The 14,505-nt window shown below is 34.3% G+C and overlaps 1 protein-coding gene and 1 long non-coding RNA gene across 15 annotated transcripts in view; one reads left to right on the top strand and one right to left on the bottom strand.

The window, feature by feature from the left end:
- The window catches only part of LOC126852612 (uncharacterized), a 268,456-nt gene extending 255,911 nt beyond the window's left edge, over positions 1–12,545 (top strand). For 7 of the 8 annotated variants that reach the window (XR_007687852.1, XR_007687853.1, XR_007687850.1 and 4 more), the window contains exon 2: positions 12,507–12,545. This is a non-coding gene — a long non-coding RNA (uncharacterized LOC126852612). Of the gene's footprint in view, positions 1–11,951; positions 11,974–12,506 lie in introns of those variants that run through there. The other variant, XR_007687854.1, reaches the window with a different exon arrangement.
- Positions 1–14,505, bottom strand: part of LOC126852534 (growth factor receptor-bound protein 14-like) — a 293,126-nt gene that overhangs the window by 150,801 nt on the left and 127,820 nt on the right. The window lies entirely within an intron of this gene.

Here is a 14,505-nt window from a genome sequence, read left to right as displayed (position 1 = left end):
TGCGAAAATAGTCTCTTTGTTTGTTCGACTTAGTATCCTCGTATAAACCTCATTTCCTGCGATAAAATTTGCTTTTACATAAAGAGTTGCGCTTTGACATAAAGTCGAATAATATATATCAAATGCCGTTTAATCAAGATGTAATTCGAGAAAATCATATGTATGTGATTAGAGCGTTCGCACTTTTTACTTTATTCTTCTAATTATTCTCTCTTCCATTATTATTATTTTATTAATTTTTTTATACTGCATATTTATTATTATTATCATTAAATAATTTTATTATTTTATTTATTTTATTATTAATTAATTTTATTAATAATAATTTTATTAATTTTTTTTATATTGTCTATAATATATATATATATTTTTATAATGCATGTTTATTATTATTATCATTATTATTAATGAAATAATAATAATAATAATAAACTTGTGTTATAAAAATATATATATTAAATATTATTACTATCTATTATAATACACAATATTAATATTAATACATTAATATACATATACATTCTTATAGATATGTATATATATATATTCTTATTGCATACAAAAAACATAATTACATAAATATTAAATATTCACTAGCAATGATAGGGAATAGATCGTATGTCGAGGGCCGGGAGACTCCATAAAGTGACCCGAGGGCGCGAGAGGAAAGTAGGTGTGGGGTACACTCGGGTTCATCGCAGTACGGAGGCGAGTACAGAAGCACGTCGTCGTTTTCTCATCGTCGTGGCGAGTCATCGCGTCGACTTTCACGCGCGGCATCCCGATCCGGAGGTTCGGAATCGCCAATGCAATGGTCAAGGAAGGCGCGACATCCGATGGCCGGTGGCCTTATCGGACCCCCCGTCGTCGTTTGGCAAAGAACCAGAGCGCACGCATACGCGATCGTCAGCCAGCGTCGAGTAACAAGTTTGAGAGAAGGGGGATGCCAGCAGCAGCTCTCGTCGAGCACAATGCCCACCATTGTACGCGGTCCTCCCTTCCCCCCCCTCCTCCGTCCCTCCCTCCCCCCCTCGTCACCTCCCGTCTTACGCGAGAGAGATGCGTGTTACACATTGTTTCCAGGCACGCGGATCAGGAATACATTTTAGTTTCGCGCGAATCTCGACTTTCGGATTTAGAAGACGAAATTAGAATGCGCGATAGTCGATGCGGCTACAATGTTCGTTTGTATTTATTTCCAGCGGTCTTTTTTTTTTTTTCGCTTCGAAAATAGCATACATAGATTTCACAAAAATTGGCGCCGAAATTTTCCACAGCAATATATTTGACTTTTTAAAAGAAATATCGCAGATCGAATATGGTTTTATATTTATAATTTGCGATCAATTTAAAACGGACGAAATTTCATTTCTAATTCGTTTATATGTAAAATGCACGTGCCGAAACACATGCCAAAATTTTACACTTTCCTGCACACAGTACGCCGTTTAGTGAAATAAAGTGGTCGACGAACAGCTGATTCGGCCGTTGATAGAAAACACATGTCTCTCGCGAGAACGTCGCGTTTTGCCGGAGTTATGCGAAAGTAACAGCTGCCGTGCGCTCGTCATTAAACGCGGATTAAACGTGAACTTGCACTATGCCAATGACGACGATGACGTTTCTCTTCCGGAGCGGGTTCGTTAGCGATGGGGAACGGAAGTGTCACGCGACGCGATAGAAACGAGTACACGATGAAGATCACGTAAGAAAGAAAAGGCGGATCGGCCGATCATAAATCGGTGAAAGCGCCGAGCGTTCCCCTCCGGTGTGACTGACCTGTGCAATATATATATATATATATATATATATATATATATATATATATATATACGCACGCGCGTAGGCGCGTAGCTCAGGATCGTCCTTTTAGCCTGGAGGACCTGGGACGATGAGAGTCTTATAGTTTTCGAGTGAAGCAAATTTGCTCTGAGAGCGATTAATGACGTCATAAGCTCCGTCTTGGATTATTAGATTAATTAATAAAATACTTCCAGTAAACGTTTGATTGATTACACTGTTAAACACCTTAGGCTCTGCCAAGTTATTTTTGGTAGATTTTTAGCGCTGATTACGAGTCTGATTGTAAAAATGGCGTTACGTTTTTTGAGAAAACCTCAGATAGAATTATTAAAATAGGCGTTTTTTGCTATACAACTCATGTAAAAATGCATATTTTAGTAACTTTAAAATTTGACGTAATGTGCCATTTTTACGATCAATTAGCTCTAAAAAAAATCTATTTGGATAAAACTTAAGGCAAAAAAAAAGATCTAATTTTGTCGACCAATGTTATCGGGACAAAAAAAGAATCTTGTGCTTTAAAATACATGTCAAACGGGATTTTATATTATATTTGATAAATGTAATATAAATTTTATATTATATCATATATTACTTACATTATTAATATATTATTTATATCATCAAAAACCCATTTTCGATCGAACATATGTTCATGTCAAATTGAGTTCAAATTTGCTTCACTCAATATTGATCTCCTAGGGTCTTAAAATCACCGATCGTTCACTTGATTTTGCGACAAGTAAAGTTCGCGAGAAGCAATTTATTCACAGCAGGAGTAATACAAGTCCTGATAATTCGTAAATTTTACCTTGCACACGATTTTTATATTCACGAACACTTCCGTTCGCGTACTCGTCGATATTTTATACATTAAAACAACAGAATTTTCTTTATTTTCTTATTACTCTACAAACAGATTCTTTTAAATAGAGTTACTTCTTGCCTCTAAAAACATCACCGCCACTTCCAAAGTTAATGCAATATTTTTTAAGTAATTTGACAGACACCATAATTATGTAATAAAATCTCTATTTAATACAATTAATTATTTCGAATAAACATGAACAAAGCATCTTAACAGAATATAATAAGTAAAAAGTAATTTAATAAATAAAAAGTAATTTAATAAATAAAAAATAAAATTGATAGAAATAATAGATAACGTACCTTGTTCTTACATATCCGTATTGCAGATGCGGAATATATATTTATGCATACATGTACGATAAGCGCATATCCATGCACGTTGCGCAGCCGCCGAATAGCCCGCAGAGGGAGAGCCCCGACAGTATTTTGTAATTGTCAATAATTGTCTTGGGCGGCAAAAATATTTGACGCGATACTATTATATGCGCGACAATAAAATAAAATGAGCAACAATGGTGGTACCCGTAGCTACATTTTTATTTTAATAATGGTATATGTCTCTGCGCATTGATCCAAAATTATCGCTTACTGTAAATCAATCATGTAATAATTACATGATTGATTTACAGTAGCGATATTTTCTAGTGCTTTTCTCAATTATTGAGAAAAGCACTAGAAACGAAATATCATATACCGTATATCTTTTTCCAAACATTTTGCGTTATTTTGAATATAAAAATATGAAAAGTTTTTGTCGCCATTATTTTTTTGAAGCTTGTTTCAATTTTTCTCATTTATTAAATTTTATATTCTGATAAAATATACACCTTGAAATAATTAATAATAATATTCATGATATTAATAATTAATAATTGTATTAAATAATAAATAATGTATTAATATGATTAATAATGTATTAATAATTAATAATTAAGGGTATTAAATATATTATAAAGATTTTACTATACATAATTATGTATATGCCAATTAGAAAATATTGCATCATATCGTGACATTAATATACGCGATGCAAAGATGTCTAGAAGCACTTCTAATCAAGGCTAAGAATATTTGAATAACGTTCAAGACGATTTACGTTTCGGTTTTAGCTGCGAAACGAACAAACGGAAAACACTAGGCGCGGAAAGACGACGAAACGCACCTGTTGCTAAAGCTGCGATTTTCAGACGAGTGGAAAGCGAGGCACGAACGATTGCAAGCACCCTCCTGTCCACGCTTTCGACGCTTGTCTCACAATCGGAATCTCGTAAACGTCGAAACGAACGCCAAGGCGACGTTTGCCTCGAGAAAAGAGAGAAAACGATGTTACAGCGAGGTGCAAGACGAAACACCTGTCGAGTCGCGCGATGGACGTAATTTAATCAAAGTCGCTTTTCCGATTCTAGAGAAAAGAGGAATTAATTGCAAGTCAGATTTAAAATCTTTCTTCATTTTCCATAATTAATGTTAATTAATCTTGACGTTTCGCAGCAGGAAAATTTGCTCATATTTAATGTACAGGGTGTGCCCAAACCTTCCGACCGGACTTTAAAAGATTTTATAAGAAATTTAATTCTGAACGAAAAATTTTTATAAATATGAGTCGAAAAATGTTTCCTTAAAAAATTAGCCCAGAAAATCTGTTCACCCAAATTTTTGTGTTAATTTAACATAATATGAATCTGTGAAATAGTGACATTAATACTATATTAATATTTCAACGCAAAATTAATAATTTGAAAGTAAATTTTGCGTAAAATCAACAAATTTTTAATGATAAAATTAATTAAAACAAAAAAAAAAAAAAAAATTATTGACAGTCTGTGATCAATATCACTCCTATCATAGAATGAAATCAACATTCTTTTCTGTAAATTTTAACAAACGAATTCTGTCACTAATAATACGGAATATATCTAGTGTATAAATTAAAAATATAAGCACATTGTGTTACTTCCACACCTTTTTCAACTGTTTTAATAATTCAACATTTGAGCACAACACAGCAATATGTTAAATTAAAACCTGAACTTAAATATTTAACACGACAATTCTAACCGCCATATTTCTTAACGGGAAAAGAAATTTTTCAATTGTGCTCGAATGTCGCAGAAAATTTATTTAAAAATTCTCGCAAAAATTCTTTAAATTATTCTAGTCGCGCAGAAACAATACGTAAAAAAAAAAATGCAGATCGTTTTAAACAGAGAAAAAGAGACGGAAAAATTCAGACATAAAACATAATTAATAGAGATAAGGAGATATGAATCCGCGCTGCAAAAGCCCATCCTATCAGTCTACCGAGCTAAAAACTCGTGCCGAAACTGTTGATGTTCGTTAAAGAAAGTCATGGTGCATTACAATAATGCTTCTGCAGACTGCAGCTGTGCGCCGAATGCGCGGAATGAAGGGCGAAGAGGAAATTAATAAAAAGTAATCCCGCGCCGTGCCATTGGATATTAAATTTCGAGGCAGCGTTTTAACAAAGCTGTCGCAAAGTCTCGTTCGACGTCTCCTTGCAAACGTACGACGAATTGATTTAGGAGACATGGCCGAGGGGGAGAGAGAGAGAGAGGAGGGGGTGTGGGTGGAGAGAATGAGAGGTGAAGGGGAACGGAGGTCGCGCGAGGATTACGGGCGCCCCGTGACCGCGCGTTTAATTATTGCACGGCGCGTACCAATTTACGAGCGAGCGGTCACCGATGTCGAACGCCGGAGAACCAATTCCGAGGGCGACATATACAATCTACGAGGGCGGAGAGTCGAACGAAATGGGGTAGAGTTCTATTTCGCGGAAGCTCTCTCGGCTCCGAAAGTACTCGACAGAGTTTTCCCTCTTCTCTCTCTCTCGCTCTCTTTGTCTCTCTTCGGAAATAAATACAAATAAAAATCGTGCGATTTACGAGTCGCACGCATAAGTAATGAGTGAAGATAAAAGTTTTTATATATGTGACATTCTTGTACATATTTATCGTCTATCATAAATTATTCTTGCGTGTATAAACAAATTTTGTATTCTATCGATGAATGAAATTATAAATGACACCGTTACATAATTGCTGCAAAAAAAAAAGAAAAAAAAACTCGATATCTCCGAGCACGTTGTGTCATTCATTGATCAAGAGAGAGTGAGAGAGAGAGAGAGAGAGAAAGAGAGAGAACAACTTTTTTTTTCTCTCTCGAATACGAGCTGTTTACTTCGCGAAAAAGTGATTCGCGGTGAATGATGATGTAATCACCGACGAAAATTGATATTCCCGTAGCGTGAAATTCAAGTCTGAATATAGCCGCATTGTAAACATATCTCCACGCGAGAACGATTCTCGGAGGGGATTAAGAAAATAACGAACTCTCTCGCGGAGAGTGATCGTGCACGCCAGATGTGATCGGCTGATCAACTGGAACAAAGCCAGAAGATTTTCGACATAAAAATCCGCAAAGAGAAAGATTGCCTAAGAAAAAAAAAGAAATCCACAGATTCTTTATTTTTGAAGTTTGTGCAAGGTGCTCCAGGTCAATAAAACTTCAGAATCTTATAAGAAATTGAATTTGGAACAAAAAAAGTTCCTATAAACTAGGAAAGGCTTCGTTAAAAAGTTATAGCTAATAAACTTTGAAAAATCACGACGATTTTTTAAAATAATCTTTCGTTCATTTGAAAAAAGTTACGAAATACATTTGATGGGTAATTAAATAACATATTAAATTATATCAATTTCATTTAATTTTAATAAAGTTCAAAAGAAAATAAGCTCAAAACAACGAAAAAAAAAAAGAAAAAAAAGAAAAAAAAAACAGAAACTTGAAAAAACCACTTTTCGATGATCTTTGTGTAAACACTACATTCGTGCAAACATTGTAAATGCAAACCTAAAAATGTCCTTATTAAATTTTGATCATAATTAATTACTTACTTACAGAGTTTATTAGCTATAACTTTTTAACGAAGCGTTTCCAGACTTATATTTATAGGAACTTTTTTGTTCCAAATTCAATTTCCTATAAGACCCTGCAGTTTCATTGACATGACCTGGAACACCCTGTATATGCACTCAGAATTTCTTTTAACATTCTTTTCTATTTTTTCGAATTTTGCATATGCATTTAGAATTTTTTTCATCTCTTTTTTATTCTTTTCTATTCTTTTGAAATATATATATATATATATGCATTTAAAATTTCTTTTTATATTCTTTTTATGTTGTTTTTTTATTTTTGTATGCATCTATTTATAATCTATTTTATATTATATTTTTTTATGTTGTACATTTCTTTCTACGATATAAAAATTAAAAAAATCATATATTTTGTGTTCCCTCTCCTCTTTCTCTTTTTATTTTTTTTTTTCATTCTTTATACTTATATTATACATTATAAAATACACTTTATGACTATTATTCAGTATCGATAGTTATAATAATAATTAAATAAAAGACCGATATATTTAGATTTTGCCTATGCCAAAGTATGAGTAAGTCGATCTTATATTTACCGAGCGTATAGCGAATCTAACGATTCCTTACTTTTCCGTGCGGCTGCTTTGCCTAACGAAGATCGAAGAAAAGGTGGCCATGTTAAATTTACCGCGATCTTGGCCCCCTCCCCTCCCCTCCCCGCGTTGCATTTCGCGAAGCGATTACGTTAGCAAGAATACCTCACCTCGTGATGCAAAAAGTCGCACTTCAGAGATTCACGATTTTTCTCGACGTTCCTTTACGAAGCTGTTAATCATTCACGATGAGCGTGATGATCAGTTGGCGGACGAATCAGCTTTCTCTCGACGCTGTTAACTCTCTCTGCCGTCGACGTGACTTTCCTCGCGTGTCGAGTCGAACAATGAAGCGGCTGGTGTGATAAAATAAACGAGGCGCGATTTAACGTCGTCTTAATTCATCCGACATTTATATATACCACGACGAATTATTCGATTCAAGAAAGTTGCGGAGAATTTAATTTTAACGATCTATCTCCGGCAATGCCATTCGCGCGCAATTTTTATTTATCCTCCATCTGACCTCTTCTCTCTCGCACTCGCGACGAGTCAAACGTCAAACCGGGTTCGTAAAAGAGACAGTCGGCGGGATGAATACGACGTTATAGAAACGACGTTTCGTTTCGGCGATTCCACGACCGAGGGGTGGGGGTGAATATTTTTGCCGGAGGCGTCGTAATAGAGGGTGGATCGTAAAATACGGACCTCAGAGGACTGGATAAAGTTCCGCCATAAAGGGGGTTAATTCCTGTTAATCCTTTGATACGCACCGCGCGGCCGCTGGAATAGGGGATATTAGGTATATATGTACGCGGGGGAGGAGCGAACTTTCCAAGTTTACGCAAAGGTAGATGAAACTGGTAATTAAAGTGGATTCCCTCGCGGAGAACAAAGCCCGCCGGTCCGCGAGTACGAGAGATGTAGGGCGAAAAACGACGGCGGCGATCACGACACACACACACACACACATATATATATATATATATATAAATAGACGCCTTTGAAAAAAATAATTCAGTTACGGCGAGAGATGGTACGTGAAAACTTGAGTAAAGCGGAGCGAGCAAACGCAGTTTTTGCAGTTTTTAACGCGAGCCTTCGCCGGAAATTGTAATCGTTGTAATCCACTTTTCATTACCCGACGGGTTTTCCCATCTAATTGCTAACACGTCCGACGTAGGATGCGCGCGCAAAGAACGGATGACAATTTACGACGCGAATGACGAAATTCCTAAAAGTGTATTTAAAAATCCGTCGATGCAATATTTAATCACGAGTAACTGACAGCTTTAAATACAAGGTGTCCGATTTTAATTTGACCACCTAGAATATCTCTCGAGCAATTGGTATAAAAAGATAATTGTTTTTGAGAAAAAGTAACAATTATTTATAATGTATTTTTTAAACAATTATTTGTTTCTTTTTTCTATATCAATTAATTTGTCTCATTATTCTATATAGAAAAGTATTACGGTAAATTTATCAAAATTAACTTAAATATTTTATGAGATATTTTATATCAAAATATGTCAATATAATATAAAATGACTCAATAAATACTTAAAGAAAAAATACTTTTTTTATAGTGTTTGGAAAAGCTCTCGAGATAAGACACATGAATGTGTGATAACATATAGGAATTTTCATAAAAAAAAATTGACTTGACCGAGCCCAACACGGATCGAAAATCTAAGATCGCCCATCAGCCTCCTACAACTTTTGTCTGAAACAATTTTCTCTAAAATGCATTGTTCAAGAGATATTTGAGGTGATCAATTATAATGAGATATATTGAACTGGAAAATAAATTGTAGTCTAAAAAAATTCAGGCAATTTTCCCCACTATATATCTAAATTATTTAACAAGTAGATATATTTTTCACATTCGGCATCTGGAATCTTTCAAAAATCATTTACCCCAAGTGTCCCAATGTTAGAGTCTGAATTTTTTATATCTCGCTATAAATATTAAATATTCGCTCTTTTACCTTCCTCGCCATTGAACGATACGATCCACCATGGAATAATCGCGATTTCACGAGGTGGGATTATCTCGAATCGATGAATCGCGCATGCATTGTTCAAGAGATATTTGAGGTGATCAATTAAAATGAGATATATTGAACTGGAAAATAAATTGTAGTCTAAAAAAATTCAGGCAATTTGCCCCACTATATATCTAAATCATTTAACAAGTAGATATATTTTTCACATTCGGCATCTGGAATCTTTCAAAAATCATTTACCCCAAGTGTCCCAATGTTAGAGTCTGAATTTTTTATATCCCGCTATAAATATCAAATATTCGCTCTTTTACCTTCCTCGCCATTGAACGATACGATCCACCATGGAATAATCGCGATTTCACGAGGTGGGATTATCTCGAATCGATGAATCGCGCATGCACGAATGACAATTCTATTTCGAGTTGCATCGTTACGACATTATACGACGCCGGCCGGCGGCGAGATTAATGTACCAAATCGGTGGCTGAGTTTCCTGTTGATTTTAATTATGTTAATTCTGTTTCTCTTTCCACTACGCGATAACGTAAACAACGTAATGTGCGTGCGTGAATTGTATCTTTTATGCATCGCGTATATACGGTAAACGTATTCATCGGCATGGTACGTGTACGTATTTCCTAAACGCCAAGCGGAAATACGAGATTACAATCAAGGGCGCGCGTGTATGCAGGATGCAAAATGCATCTGAATAAATAATGCAATATCATTTCTTTAGATTCTCGAGAATAGTTGTTCTCAAAGAATATCATATTTCTCCTCAAGTAAAGGATCGTCTCTTAACGTGAAATGCCTCAAGCGAGTAGAGTTGCACAAGACATTGTTTGTAAAAACATTGTATGTTATTGAAAATTTTCGAAGACTTAAATCTTGTCTTAATCTTGAATAAATCTTCGTAGCAAAAATTTCGTCTTGTCTCGATTTTATTAACAATTTTTATCTAATACTGAATAATTGTTTAAAATAATATTCAACAATATGTACGTATAATCTTTATATTAATATATAATAATTTAAAACAATAATAACTATTTTATACATATATATATATATATATAGGATGTTCCAGTCCAGTTAATGAAATTTCAGAAGTTTAAAAAAATTGAATTTAGAAATAAAAAAGTTCCTATTAACCATAGGTCCAGGGAAACGCTTCGTTAATAATTAGTTATGATCAAAATTCCAGGTAAAATTAGAGAACTTTTAGGTGAAACTTTTTAAAATAAATTCTTTTTTTTGTGTGCGTTGTCCAATGCGTTTCACTTACGAAATAATCAAAGAGAGAATTTTCGGAAAAATTCTCTGAGTCTGAATAAAATTCCATGAGAATTCCCTCCTGATTTTTCAAAGTAAAAACGAAAATAAGAATTTCAGACCTCCTAGATTTTTCCAGGAAAATACCTCGTATTCTTATCAAAATTTTTTTATTCCAAATTCAATTTCCTATAAGATCCTGAAATTTCACTGCCCTAAAACACCCTATATATATATATATATATATATATATATATATATATATATATATATATATATATTTATACACGCATGTGTTGTACACAAAGTAGCTAAATATTGTGTACAATTTTATATTGTCTAATTTATTTATTGTATTGATTGTTTCTGAATTTGTTAGTATAAATATTTTTATTTATTAAATAAAACGTTTCAAGTTTGTATAGTGATTTTTTTCTCATCTAATTTACACACAAATATATACATATTTTAGCTCTTTTTTTTTAATTAATAATCTTGACGCTCTTAATCTTGATATTGTCTTGACAACTAATTAAAAATCTCTCGTTTCGATCTTGTCTCGAATTTCGAGACAAGTCAAGGCAATATCAAGACTAATCTTGATAACTCGTGCAAGCTTACTCGCACGTCTTCTTTATCGCTTATTCCTCGTTTTTCCTCATCGGCCGCGCTATCTCTCGTCACGCTTTATTTTCAAGATAGAGCCCGGGGCAAAATACGAGGATATAAGTGGATAGGTAAAAGTAACCCGCGCGATTCGTTCGCGGCTGCTAAATTGCCCGCCGTAAATTCCTTCCGCTCGTCGTAACGTCGTTAGTTCGGTTTACTTTACCGCCCGACGTCCGTGGCTGATCACCGCAGTTTTTCCGCGGAAAAAGAGGATCCGCGCGGACGATAAAGCCCGTCCCATTTGTTTGCGGGAGAAGTCGCGAATCCTCCTAACTCGCGAGATCGATATCCAGGTAAGGAAGCGCTATCAGCGTCCCGGTAGGTCGAGGTAGGCAGGTAAATATAAACGATTTATTAGCTACCTTGTGTGCGCGCGCAAGGCGCCTTGCTTGTTGCGTTCGTCCTCGCGTCTTCGAGGCGCCTCGTAAAATTCATGCATGCCCGACCTCGTCGGACCATCTCGATTCCGCTTGTTTTTGAACTCTCGCGCTCGTACTCGTCAATCTTAGAGGTTTTTTTTATTGCATCTTTTTTTATCGGACCGTTAATAAACAAAAGATTTACGGGCAGTTAAAGCTTCGATAAAAACGAAGGCACATGGGTGGATTGATACTTGGCGAAAATATTCATGAACAAAGAAAACTTGGTATTTCAAATCATTTCTATCCTCTCTCTATCTCTTTATTTATTATTATTATATTGTTGGAGAGAATTTTCTCAAGTCCTGAAGCTTCTTTTCCAATTTCATACATGTACAATTGCCATGTCATATTTCCACAATGGTTATTTTGTCTCATTGTTAGAGTCGCTCAGGATCTGAATCGAAATAAAAAAGCGTCACAAAAAAAAAAAAAAATCAATGTCAATTGAAACTTCACGAATTATCGGAATTATTTCGCAAGAAAAAGACATGACAAAGAAAAAATTAAAAGCGTCGTACCATCAATATAACTAATTTCTATCAAAAAGTATTATTTCATTAATTTTATTTCAATTTCAATAATTTTATTTCGTTTTATTAATTTTATATCAATTTTATTTTAATTATTCAAATTTTTATTAAAAAATCCATGCATCAAATTAATTAAAAATATAACTTATATAATATAATATAATTTAATTATATAATTTAATTTATATAATTTATATAATAATAATAATAATAATAATAATATAATAAAATATATAATATAACAATATAAAAATATAATAATATATAATGTACTAAATATGAAAATTGTTTATTAACGCTCCTGTACATATTCATGAATGCGTGAAAGAAATACATGATTAAAGAAGAGAGATATGATTTTCGAGTATCATTTAAATGAAAGAAAGGAAAGAGAACGGACAAATTTGTTTTTATCGAGGAAAAAACTGGCGTTTGATCGAAGAAAAAAAAAAAAAAAAAAAAAAAAAAAAACGACAGTTAAGAGATAGATAGCGACGACATTTTCCAAGAGTCCGCGTTACAAATACCATCGAAAAGCCTTGAGAGACAAGTTTCGCTCATATAACGATCGGCCTTCGGCGTTTCCGTGAGTCACAAGCGAATTGATTCACTAGGTAAATCGCAAGGAGAGAGCGCATCGTTCTTCGAGAATAAGAGAAAGAGAGAGAGAGAGAGAGAGAGAGAGAGAGAGAGAGAGACGGACAAAAAAATGCGCGAGCGGCTCGATAATATCGGCGCCGAGATTTCCGTGCTGTTTTTCGCTTCGAAAATAAGCTCGAAGGCCTGGTCGGCCGGTTTCCGAGAGAGTGCGTTCTTAGCGCGAATCTAAATCGCAAAATAAAAGCAGCGCACTGGCGCATAACCACTACCGTCGACGGTACATACATCGCGCAATGCGTTATCCGGAGAGGGGGGGGAGGGGGGAGAGGGGGGCGGCAGGGTCAGCGACCTCCCACTCTACCCCTTCTAATGATAATTATATTCGCATTAGGGTACGTGCGCTCACGTACGGCCCGCTCGTTCATCAGCTTAGACTTTAGACGCTCGCTGCTTGACGACGGTATAAAATGCATCAGCACGATCCGCTTTCCTTTCTTCTTTTCCTTCCTCCTCGCTCGTCCATGCCCACCTATTCTCTCTCTCTCTCTCTTTTTTCCATTTCATTATATCTCTCCCGTACAAGCATCGCCGCGCGAACGTGAGGGACGTCAAAGCTCGAGGAAGCCTCCCTCCATATAAGACGCGACCTATCTCAAGGCGCGACGTGTAAAGGGAAGCACCGAGGGTGAAATAAGGCAAGGATATTTGCGGAAGAAAGCTTTTATAATAGAGAAGTTGTGTAAAGAGATAAGAATGAGGATAATGACAAATAAATCATATATCAATTAACACTTTGCTGCTACTTACAAGATATCGATCGCGTCCTCTTTGCTATTTCTCTCTCTCTCTTCAGAGTCATTAAATGTTTTTACATGATATCGCAATACTGCTGCAAAACTGTTCCTATATATGTAAGGCGGCACTGGAACGTGCTATACTCAAAGAAATAAATTATCATATACAAATCATTATTTACGATCGCTATATAACCCGATATGACATTTACGATAACTGCAATTGCAATTTAATGAAGATATAAAACAAAGATAAATTAGACTGTAAAAAAAATTAACTGAAACTTTAAGCAAAGCTTTTTGCAGACACTATATGAGATTTCAGACAAATTCTTCCAAATTAAAAAAAAAACTCGTGAGTAAAACAAATATCTGAAATTGTTTTCCAATCTCAAATCTTGTAAAAACAATTCCCCGAAAATTCCCTAATCTCTTGCAATTATTTTTGTTAAAAATTACAGATAAAGAAAATATTTTAAAGAGAGACATTTTAAAGATTTTTCGGCAATTTTCTAAAATAAGTTTTTTTTTGTGTTTTCTAATATTTTTTATTTATACTTTACAAAACCCCGTGAATTTCAAGTGCTAGATTTGTACTGAAAAAATTAAATAGTTTTTATTAAAATAAAAATTTTTAATTTACAACATTTATAATAAATTTTTAAACAAATTTATAACATTTTCATTTTTTATTATTAAAAACAAAAATAAAGAATATTTGCTGCATATTCAAAATTTTGTTAAGACATTCAATATATATAAACAAAAATAGAGAGAGAGGTATATATATTTGTAATATATTTCAAAAATAATTCATAATGACTGATTTATTGGCGAATTGTACTTACAGTATAAGAGAGAAATTATGAAAAAGAGAGAATTTTCTAAAAAATTTCCCGAATCCCAATAAAATTCCTTGAAAATTCCCTGATTTCTCTAAAAAAATTTCCTGAGAATAACACATTTTCCATGTTTTTTCACAAGATAAACATCCTGCTCAGATGAAAATTCAAACAAAAATGTGTCCAAATTTTTAGAAAATATTTG

This window comes from Cataglyphis hispanica, chromosome 10, assembly GCF_021464435.1.
Source record: "Cataglyphis hispanica isolate Lineage 1 chromosome 10, ULB_Chis1_1.0, whole genome shotgun sequence".
Taxonomy (NCBI): Eukaryota; Metazoa; Arthropoda; class Insecta; order Hymenoptera; family Formicidae; genus Cataglyphis; species Cataglyphis hispanica.
This window is presented reverse-complemented; position numbering and strand designations above follow the sequence as displayed.